This window comes from Pelophylax lessonae, assembly GCF_965119305.1.
Source record: "Pelophylax lessonae genome assembly, chromosome: 13".
In the NCBI taxonomy this organism is placed as follows: Eukaryota; Metazoa; Chordata; class Amphibia; order Anura; family Ranidae; genus Pelophylax; species Pelophylax lessonae.
In genome coordinates, this window is record NC_138780.1 from 119,930,932 (window position 1) to 119,943,194 (window position 12,263).

The window sequence follows — 12,263 nt, forward strand, 5'->3', positions numbered from 1 at the left end:
TGGTCCTAAGTATTCAGACCCTTTGCTGTGACACTCATATATTTAACTCAGGTGCTTTCCATTTCTTCTGATCATCCTTGAGATGGTTCTACACCTTCATTTGAGTCCAGTGTTTGATTATACTGATTGGACTTGATTAGGAAAGCCACACACCTGTCTATATAAGACCTTCCAGATCACAATGCATGTCAGAGCAAATGAGAATCATGAGGTCAAAGGAACTGCCTGAAGAGCTCAGAGACAGAATTGTGACAAGGCACAGATCTGGCCAAGGTTACAAAAAGATTTCTGCTGCACTTAAGGTTCCTAAGAGCACAGTGGCCTCCATAATCCTCAAATGGAAGACGTTTGGGTCAACCAGAACCCTTCCTAGAGCTGGCCGTCCGGCCAAACTGAGCTATCGGGGGAGAAGAGCCTTGGTGAGAGAGGTAAAGAAGAACCCAAAGATCACTGTGGCTGAGCTCCAGAGATGCAGTCAGGAGATGGGAGAAAGTTGTAGAAAGTCAACCATCACTGCAGCCCTCCACCAGTCAGGGCTTTATGGCAGAGTGGCCCGACGGAAGCCTCTGCTCAGTGTAAGACACATGAAAGCCCACATGGAGTTTGCTAAAAAACACCTGAAGGACTCCAAGATGGTGAGAAATAAGATTCTCTGGTCTGATGAGACCAAAATAGAACTTTTTGGCCTTAATTCTAAGCGGTATGTTTGGAGAAAACCAGACACTGCTCATCACCTGTCCAATACAGTCCCAACAGTGAAGCATGGTGGTGGCAGCATCATGCTGTGGGGGTGTTTTTTAGCTGCAGGGACAGGACGACTGGTTGCAATCGAGGGAAAGATGAATGCGGCCAAGTACAGGGATATCCTGGACAAAAACCTTCTCCAGAGTGCTCTGGACCTCAGACTGGGCCGAAGGTTTACCTTCCAACAAGACAATGACCCTAAGCACAGAGCTAAAATAACGAAGGAGTGGCTTCACAACAACTCCGTGACTGTTCTTGAATGGCCCAGCCAGAGCCCTGACTTAAACCCAATTGAGCATCTCTGGAGAGACCTAAAAATGGCTGTCCACCAACGTTTACCATCCAACCTGACAGAACTGGAGAGGATCTGCAAGGAGGAATGGCAGAGGATCCCCAAATCCAGGTGTGAAAGACTTGTTGCATCTTTCCCCAAAAGACTCCTGGCTGTATTAGATCAAAAGGGGGCTTCTACTAAATACTGAGCAAAGGGTCTGAATACTTAGGACCATGTGATATTTCAGTTTTTCTTTTTTAATAAATCTGCAACAATGTCAAAAATTCTTTGTTTTTCTGTCAGTATGGGGTGCTATGTGTACATTCATGAGGAAGAAGAATGAACCTAAATGATTTTAGCAAATGGCTGCAATATAACAAAGAGTGAAAAATTTAAGGGGGTCTGAATACTTTCCGTACCCACTGTACATGCTGCAGCTGTCATGCTTTGCAGTATGGCATAGTAGAGAGTATCCCCGCGCTGCCCGTGTGCAATATATTGTATATATCTGTATTGAGGATTTCCCCTTTGCATAGCAACTCGTGTAATCACACCAAAATATAAAACTATAAAAGTGGACAGGATTCTTCCCTGTGGTGGCTGCATTTGTTTTCTTTTCCAGTATCTTTTTTTCCTTTCATTTTTACCTGGGGATCCTTCTAGTAACAGACTTTCTGTCCTAGAGTGACAACGCTAACTCAAAGCACGGTATCTATGGAGGAGCTGCCATCTTAGGACAGGACTACCAAACACCTCCCTGCATTTTAGAATCTATAGCAGTGATGGCGAACCTATGGCACGAGTGCCACAGCTGGCACACAGAGCCTTCTCTGGGCACACGAGAGCTGCCGCCACTGCCCGCACTGTGACAAGGGGAGAAGCAAACATGGGCTGTCCGTATATTTTTCCCGCTCGCCCCCCTTCTTCTGTCAAGCAGCATGGGACAGGGAGAAAGCAGTTCTTGCAGAGATTGCCGGCCACTCTGATTCCTCCTGCCTCCCTATTGGCTGAAGCCAGGGACCAATGAGAAGCCAGGACAAGTGCACCATGGGACATGTAGTCCCGGAAGACTATGGCTCCTTTTTAATCAATTAAAGAAAAACGACAGCCCCGGCATGCCCGTAAAATAAGAGGAGGGACAGCCTGCAGCCCGGGAAAACAAAGGGCTGAAAGAGAAGAGAGAGCAAGGAGTGTGGAGACAAGAGTGAGAGGAGGCACAGGTCGTTCAGGAGGGAGAGAGAGCCCAAGCCACAACAGCTCCTGGAGTTGAACCAGCCAGAGAGGAGCAAAAGGACAGTTCTGAGAGGACACTTATCAAGAGTGAGGGGGTAATCAAAGGCACCAACAAAAGGAGAAGTTGCTGCCAGGCACACAGGCACTGGATGCCAGGACCGGGTGAGTGCTGAATTGACTACAATCCCTCTTGGAGTGTGAGATCATCACCTGCGTGGCTGGGTGTCTGCAGCTTAATTGCAGTGTTTGCACTTTGAAAAAAATAAGTTGGTTTTGTGATGAAGTTTGGGCACTCGGGCTGAAAAAGGTTCGCCATCACTGATCTATAGAAATTGCTATGGTTTTGTATACAGTTTAACCGTTTTTACTTCGCATTGTAATACTATGGCATTGATTTACTAAAACTGGAGAGTGCAGAATCTGTTGCAGCTGTGCATGGTAACCAATCATCTTCTAACTTTGTTTTGTTCAATTAGACTTTGACAATAAAACCTGGAAGCTGATTGGTTTCTATGCAGAGCCGAATCAGATTTTGCACTCTCCAGTTTTAGTAAATCCCCCCCAATGTGTACTGTATCAAACTGCTACTGTAAAATGCATATAATGACAGTGCTGCACTGTTGTGATTTCACTGCAGAATGAGGTGTTGTCACATAATAAAATTGGAAAAATAATGGAACTGCTAGCGGGATGAACATATATTATAATTCTGTTATATGAGCTCTTTCAGATCTGTGTACCTGCAGCAATGCTCGCCTATAACTGCCCATTGCATTTATGTGTTTTTTTTTGTGCCCCTTAATGCATGTTATTTTCTTATGCATCTAGCAGATTGGAGTTCGGGGTGATTTAAAGAACAAAGTATTTATCATGGTGTATGATATATACTGTACATTTTGTGTGTTACTATTCATTTTTGTTGGCTTTAAAATACCTGTTACCACAACCAAAGGTTCTGCATGTTCTGCTCTAAAAATCATGCTGTGCACTAGCATAAATGAGAACTTGCCACATAAAAATATACACTGCTCAAAAAATTAAAGGAACACTTAAAAAACACATCAGATATCATTGGGGGAAAAGATAATGCTGGATATCTATACTGATGTGAACTGGGTAATAATGTGTTAGGAAGGAAAGACTTGTTTGATGGAAATGTAAATTATGAACCTACAGCGCCTGAATTTAAAGACACCTCGAAATTCAAAGTGAAAAAATGATGCAGCAGACTAGTCCATTTTGCATTTCATTGCAGCAACTCAAAATGGTACTCAGTAGTTTGTATGGCCCCCACGTTCTTGTATGCATGCCTGACAACATCAGGCCATGCTCCTAATGAGACGACAGATGATGTCCTGGGGTATTTCCTCCCAGATCTGGACGAGGGCATCCCTGAGCTCCTGAACAGACTGAGGTACAACTTGCTGGCGTCAGATGGACCGAAACATAATGTCCCAGAGGTGTTCTATTGGATTTAGGTCAGGCGATCGTCGGGGCCATTCAATGGCATAAAATCCTTTATCCTCCAGGAACTGGCGGCATACTCTCGTCACATGAGGCTGGTCATTGTCGTGAACCAGGACCCACTTCCCCACGTAGGGTCTGACAATGGGTCCAAGGATTTTATCCTGATACGTAATGGCAGTCAGGGTTCCATTGTCTAGTCCAGTGTTTCTCAAACTTTTTACTGTCAAGGCACCCTTTAAAATTATGGACAGTCTCATGGCACCTTTTAACATTATAGGCCATCTCAAGACACCCCATTTTAAAATATAAAAAACTATTCTAATAGTTTTACATAATGGGACAGCATTGACCCAGCATGTAGGACACCCATTGTTAGAGGTGATTTGTTATTTCAAAGCAGATGCACTTTTGCACACTAGTACTGACTAGTATTCCAGTGTTTTTATCCTCCTTCCTCAGTTTCTCTCCCTCACTCAGCTAATGTGACCCCAGTGTTGACTGGGAGGGGTGGGGTCAAATAAGGAAGCTGTGCAGGCGATCAACACTCTTCTTATCAATACTGAATACATCACTGGTTGTTAGGATTGCTGGTAGCTAAAAGGTTATAATGGTGCACAATAAAAACTGTGGCTTTCTGTAACTAAAATGCAGGCTTGATCCACCTGCTGGCTTGTATACATTTTTAGGCAATTTTTAGATATTTTGCCAAGGCACCCTGGTTGAAAAAGGCTGGTCTAGTCTGTAGAGGTTTGTGCGTCCATCCATAGATATGCCTCCCCAGACCATCACTGACCCACCACCAAACCGGTCATGCTGAATGATGTTACAGGCAGCATAACGTTCTCCACGGCTTTTCCAGACACTTTCATGTCTGTCACATGAACCTGCTCTCATCTGTGAAAAGCACAGGGCGCTAGTGGCAGACCTGCCAATTCTGTTCAATGGCAAATGCCAATCGAGCTTCACGGTGCCAGGCAGTGAGCACAGGGCCCACTAGAGGTCGTCCAGCCCTCAGGCTACCCTCATGAAGTATGTTTCTGATTGTTTAGTCAAAGACATTCACACCAGTGGCCTGCTGGAGGTTATTTTGTAGGGCTCTGGCAGTGCTCATCCTGTTTCTCCTTGCACAAAGGAGCAGATATCAGTCCTGCTGATGGGTTAAGGACCTTCTTCGGTCCCATCCAACTCTCCTTGAGTAACTTCCTGTCTCCTGGAATCTTCTCCATGCTGTTGACTGTGCTGGGAGACACAGCAAACCTTCTGGCTATGGCACGTATTGATGTGCCAGCCTGGAGGAGTTGGACTGCCTGTGCAGCCTCTATAGGGTCCAGGTATCCCCTCACGCTACCAGTAGTGACACTGATCCTAGCCAAATGCAAAACCAGTGGAAAAAAAGTCAGAAAAAATGAGTAGGTAGAAAAATTCAGCGTCCTTCACCTGTAAAGCCATTCCTGTTTTGGAGGTTGTCTCCTTGTTGCCCATCTAGTGCACCGGTTGTTAATTTCATCAACACCAAAGCAGCTAAAGCTGATTAAAAACCCCCTCTGCTACTTAACTGACCAGATCAATATCCCAAGAGTGTTCTTACATTTTTTTGAGCAGTGTATATGTGCATGCAATGTGCACATATGTGGTTTGCCTCTTACATATTTCTCTTCTGGGAAGACAAAAGAAGCTCCACACTTTCACATTTTTGATCAAATGATCTATATTTCAAAATGTAGAATAAACAAATACTTGGGGAGTTCCTCCATAACAATTTGTTATGGATTTGTGAAGGAGGCACAGACACAAATTCTTGTAGGAAATTTTAATCAATGGATTCTGAAAGTAAGGTGAGAAAATAATGTAAATCACCAGAACTGAAAAAAGTTTTGAGTGGAGATGGACTTAGTCTGGGGCACAGACTGGTATAACCTTTGAAATATGCAAGCGGTTATTTTGAATGTAATTGCTTTATTCGAGTCAGAAAGTACTTTCTGGTTAAAAAAAAAAAAAAAAATATATATATATATATATACATATATGTATATATATGTGTGTGTGTATATGTATGTACAGTGCCTGCGAAAGTATTCGGCCCCCTTGAACTTTTTGACCTTTTGCCACGTTTCAGGCTTCAAACATAAAGATATAAAACTGTAATTTTTTTGTGAAGAATCAACAACAAGTGGGACACAATCATGAAGTGGAATGAAATTTATTGGATATTTCAAACTTTTTTTAACAAATAAAAAACTGAAAAATTGGGCGTGCAAAATTATTTAGCCCCCTTAAGTTAATACTTTGTAGCGCCACCTTTTGCTGCAATTACAGCTGTAAGTCGCTTGGGGTATGTCTCTATCAGTTTTACACATCGAGAGACTGAAACCTTTGCCCATTCCTCCTTGCAAAAAAGCTCGAGCTCAGTGAGGTTGGATGGAGAGCGTTTGTGAACAGCAGTTTTCAGTTCTTTCCACAGATTCTCGATTGGATTCATGTCTGAACTTTGACTTGGTCATTCTAACACCTGGATATGTTTATTTGTGAACCATTCCATTGTAGATTTTGCTTTATGTTTTGGATCATTGTCTTGTTGGATGACAAATCTCCGTCCCAGTCTCAGGTCTTTTGCAGACTGTGGTGGGTAGGAAAGTGCGCTGATTCAATATAGGGTGTGCTGCTACCTTAGAGTGTATGTTGTAGAATAGGTAAAGAAATCAGGTGCGCTGCCCTAGTGCATATGTGCAACATACAAAATGATGTAAACAAATAAACCAAAAATGCAATAATAATGCAAAAAAATGAAAACGTATGCAAATCGTGTAAAACAAAAAATGTCCAGAAGGTGACTAGTGATACACCAATGTGCAATAAACGTCCATATTATAAGTCCATAAATAAAGTGCAAAAAATGGTGACAAAAACTTCCAGCTTGGGGAAAGGTGAACTGTGATTGGAAGGTGCAAAGTCCCACCACCAGCTTGGCCTCTTACCAGAAGTTAAACGTTAAGGGCATATATGAATATGACCGCTCCAAAGGTCATGCAGCCAGGTAGAAAAGTTCCCAGAAATACAGAAGGCACTCTGACACACTCGTGCTCCCTAGACTCTTACCGGACAAAAGCCAAACAAGAAGCCTGGTTCTATGGTGATGAGTGGTCCTGCCGGGGGTTACTGGACTCTAGGATGGCTGATGTAGTTGCTTGTGTCCAAGAGGAACAGACCCAGTCAGAAAGCCTGACGAAAGAAGATCCTGCCAAAGGTGGCTAGACTCTGATTGGCTGCTGTAACTCCTTAGTCTGGTCGACCTCAATAATAGGGGACACAACAGAGGGGACCGCAATGGTGCATTACCAACAGTAGATTTTTATTAAAACAAATGGTTGCACTTACAGTTGTGAAGACAATAATAGCGAGTTCCCTCACGGAGGAGCTGTATGGCGGGGTCCGCCTGCAGTGCGGACCGCTGCCTGGTCTAGATGTGATGACGCGGCGCCTCCTCTCTGACGCGTTTCTCCCGATAGGGCATCCACTTAGATAGGAGGTATAAAATCTACTGTTGGTAATGCACCATTGCGGTCCCCTCTGTTGTGTCCCCTATTATTGAGGTCGACCAGACTAAGGAGTTACAGCAGCCAATCAGAGTCTAGCCACCTTTGGCAGGATCTTCTTTCGTCAGGCTTTCTGACTGGGTCTGTTCCTCTTGGACACAAGCAACTACATCAGCCATCCTAGAGTCCAGTAACCCCCGGCAGGACCACTCATCACCATAGAACCAGGCTTCTTGTTTGGCTTTTGCAGACTCCATCAGGTTTTCGTCCTGTATTTGGCTCCATCCATCTTCCCATCAATTTTAACCATCTTCCCTGTCCCTGCTGATGAAAATCAGGCCCAAACCATCATGCTGCCACCACCATGTTTGACAGTGGGAATGGTGTGTTCAGGGTGATGAGCTGTGTTGCTTTTACGCCAAACATAACGTTTTGCATTGTTGCCAAAAAGTTTGATTTTGGTTTCATCTGACCAGAGCACCTTCTTCCACATGTTTGGTGTGTCTCCCAGGTGGCTTGTGGCAAACTTTAAACGACACTTTTTATGGATATCTTTAAGAAATGGCTTTCTTCTTGCCACTCTTCCATAAAGGCCAGATTTGTGCAGTATATGACTGATTGTTGTCCTATGGACAGAGTCTCCCACCTCAACTGTAGATCTCTGCAGTTCATCCAGAGTGATCATGGGCCTCTTGGCTGCATCTCTGATCAGTCTTCTCCTTGTATGAGCTGAAAGTTTAGAGGGATGGCCAGGTCTTCGTAGATTTGCAGTGGTCTGATACTCCTTCCATTTCAATATTATCGCTTGCACAGTGCTCAATGGGATATTTAAAGCTTGGGAAATCTTTTTGTTTCCAAATCCGGCTTTAAACTTCTCCACAACAGTATCTCGGACCTGCCTGGTGTGTTCCTTGTTCTTCGTGATGCTCTCTGCGCTTTAAACGGACCTCTGAGACTATCACAGTGCAGGTGCATTTATACGGAGACTTGATTACACACAGGTGGATTCTATTTATCATCATTAGTCATTTAGGTCAACATTGGATCATTCAGAGATCCTCACTGAACTACTGGAGAGAGTTTGCTGCACTGAAAGTAAAGGGGCTGAATAATTTTGCACGCCCAATTTTTCAGTTTTTTATTTGTTAACAAAGTTTGAAATGTCCAATAAATTTCGTTCCACTTCATGATTGTGTCCCACTTGTTGTTGATTCTTCACAAAAAATTACAGTTTTATATCTTTATGTTTGAAGCCTGAAATGTGGCAAACGGTTGAAAAGTTCAAGGGGGCCGAATACTTTCGCAAGGCACTGTGTGTATATATATATATATATATATATATATATATATATATATATATACACACTGCCTGGCCAAAAAAAAAGTCGCCACCAAAAAAGAAGTTCACACACTCTAATATTTTGTTGGCTTTGTTTAAGGCACGCATTCCCTGTGGCATTGTTTCGATAAGCTTCTGCAATGTCACAAGATTTATTTCCGTAAAGTGTTGGATTATTTTTTCACCAAGATCTTGTATTGATGATGGGATAGTCGGACCACTGCGCAAATCCTTCTCCAGCACATCCCAAAGATTCTCAATGGGGTTAAGTTCTGGACTCTGTGGTGGCCAATCCATGTGTGAAAATTGATGTCTCATGCTCCCTTAACCACTCTTTAACAATTTGAGCCCGATGAATCCTGTGCAGAGTCCTGACCTCAACCCGATAGATCCCTCCCTAGGATGCATTCGAATGGAGACTGCAAGCCAGGCCTTCTCGTCCACATAGGTGCCTGACCTCACTAATGTGCTTCTGGAAGAATGGTCAAACATTTCCATAGACACACTCCTAAACCTTGTGGACAGCCTTCCCAGAAGAGTTGAAGCTGTTATAGTTATAAAGGGTGGGCCAACTCAATATTGAACCCTACAGGCAAAGACTGGGATGCCATTAAAGTCCATGTGCGTGTAAAGGCAGGCATCCCAATACATTTAGTAATATAGTGTGTGTGTGTGTGTGTGTGTATATATGTGTATATGTATATGTATGTATATATATATAATATGTGTGTGTCTTTTTTTTTTTTTTTTTTTAAATGTGGCTGACAACTTATTTCTAAATTAGTTTGTAATTAGGGAAAACAACTACATTAAACATGATTATTTGAATATAGTTTTATAATATAAAAATAAAATTCTTTATACATGTTTATATAAGATTCCATTTACTTGGATGGCTAAAAAATGATTTCTGAAATTAGCTTGTGATTAGTTCAAGAATTACATTATACATGATTATTTGACCACAAGGTGGCACTGTTCTATTTGCAATTATGGATAATATTTATTTGCGTTCAACACCGGAGCTTTAGGACAGAGTAAGTTATGAACTCGGATTTTACTAAATACTTGGAACTATTCTGCAAATTTTAAGTGTAAATTAGCAATTGAGTAAGTTCTTCTAAGCAGCTAGTGGATATGAGGTGGGCACATGTTAGTATGTTTATAGTGTATTTAGAACTGTACTGTACCTGTGAAAAAATACCAGAGAGTTCTAAAAACAAGTCTGTACAAACTTTGCCCCTCTGATCTGAAAGAGGATCTTATTAGTGGCAAGAGCCTGTTTAGAAGTAAGAGTAGAGTGAATTAAACAGGAGATGCTATCTTGAAGCAGTACCGGTAGACGTTCATGAGATAGTAGACCGAAGCAAAGCTAAATCTATTGCTTAAGCTTTATAGATATAAAGAACTGTAAATAGAAATATGCCACTAAGGAATGTCACAACATCACCATAGTAGCTATAGTTTTAATATAATAAATACATTTGCAATGTAGCATAATTGAGGAAAGCCAGGGCACTGCCACAGTAACCACATTTGTATTGATTTTTTTCTTTTATAACGTTTTGCACTCAATTTCATATGAAATGAAAACAGCAGAAGGTTTTGGACCTCTTGAACACACTATTCTTGAAGTATTTGAAAAACATTATATACTGTACACCCTCCGCATTGTCTGAGCTTACTATTGTGGCTGTACACTGAGACTATTAACTCATGCTTTTTGCTAAATAAAGATTTAGGGAAAAATAACAAGCAGTTTTTTTTAAAAGGCACTTAAAGTACATGTAAAGGGTCATGTACAAATTTATGTCAGTATAGTCCATGCTGAGTACTACATTGATATGCAAGCAATACCTCAAACAAGTCTTCAGAAGTAATGTAAGAGTCAACAGGTGAGAAGTGCATGGATGACATGGATGTCTAATTTAACATTACTGCAGTGATAGAGCGAAAGACATAAATTCTAGAACAAAATATTTTGCATGGATATACACTTGTCCTGGTTCACATTTCTGCGATGCGGGAGCGCTGCGAATATACAGCGTGTTCCCGCATCGCATCCGCACCCCTGGCAGTTCACACTGCCATATGTGATATGCTGGGGGTGTCAATTAAAATTTAACGACACCCCCCAGATCAGATCGCAGATCGATCTGTAAGTTCGCACAGAATCGGATCGCACTGGTGTGAACCATCATGCGATCCGATTCTGCTGCGGACCAAAAAAAGGGTCCTGTGCGTGTTGGTGTGCGATTGCGGTGCAAATTCAGCCATACAAACTGTATGGCTGAATTTGCACCGCACAGCGATCGCATGTAATTTTAGGAGCAGTGCGCTCCGAATTACATGCGAGCTCTGTGATTGCACAAATGTGAACCAGCGTAAACTTGCACTGTCACCAGAAAGAAACGAGTAAAATGATATATATATATCAGGCACCCTAAGATACCATATCTTACCTTGCAAGTACCTCCTCCACCCCTTCCTCAGTGACCCCCCTGAAGATCTTTTCTGACTGCAGAGTAGCTGCCATCAGTTTCAGAACCTTAATTTTTTCTTATAATGGTACATTTTCTCAGCTTAAATATTTTATATGTTTTCTATTGTAAATAAAACCATGATTTACGAGATTTGCAAATCATTGCATTTTGTTTATATGTAGCTTTTACACAGCATCCAAGCTTTTTTTGGAATTGGGGTTGTACTTCGTTTCAGTTGCCCAGACTTTTACCAGGTATGTTTTAAACCATAGTTAATGGTCCTTTAGGAACGTTTACAAAGGTTTGGAGAGAGCAAGGGGTACTTTTAAGGTATTTACCAACCTGAATGTAGTCCAGGACTGTTTGGGTCATTGTTTGCAAACTTTTATTGTGGCCTTAACTGCTGTCCTAGGGGCTGCACAAAATATTAAAAACCGTGAAAGACTGCAGACTTACTAAAAAACTGTTAGAGGCTACAAACATATCAAAGAAGTTATTGGGGACTGGAGATATGCTGTAGGAGAGGGTCAGAGACTGGATTCGTGTTATGAGACTGCTAAAGCTTACTGCCATTAAAATCTTTTTTAGGTAAAAACCTTTTTAAATGAATACTCCCATTGGTGGCAGCTATAGTCCAAGGGCCTTATGGAAAGCACTAAACAACCATGTGCAACCCTCAGTTACCAGTATAGGCACCAGTTATACAGAAGATCAAAGAAGTGCATAACAATTATGTTTATGGTGCCTTTTAGTTTTCCTTAAGCCTAGTATGCACGGGCTGAGATTTGGGTGGCATTGGCCTGTTCAATAAAAAACGGCCAACATTCGGCCCAAGTGTACAGCAGCTGGTCCTGCAGAAGCAAAGCCATAGGCTGAGAGCACTAACCAGTGTGTTCTGGTGGGGGGGGGGGGGGGAGCCCCGGGGGGGGGGAGCCCCCTCTGTCAGAACACATCGGTCAGTTAGTACAGCAGCTCCTCCAGAACTGTCAGGTTTTTTTTTTTTTTCCATTTAGCCTGCTGGGTTGAACAAAAAAAAAAAAACTAGTAGTGTGTACTTGGCTTTATTCAGTTCTGGTATAGAAGGGAACAATATCTACTTACATGAGTGGAGTCATTTTGCCTTTACAGCTGCTTAATAAAAAAACACAAAAAAGAAAACAAGATGGTAACAATGTGTTTCCAGACATCTT

General features: G+C 42.1%; 1 protein-coding gene across 1 annotated transcript in view; it reads left to right on the forward strand.

Moving 5' to 3' along the window:
* Window positions 1-12,263, forward strand: part of MIPOL1 (mirror-image polydactyly 1) — a 590,346-nt gene that overhangs the window by 191,633 nt on the left and 386,450 nt on the right. The gene's annotated exons all lie outside the window — the stretch shown is intronic.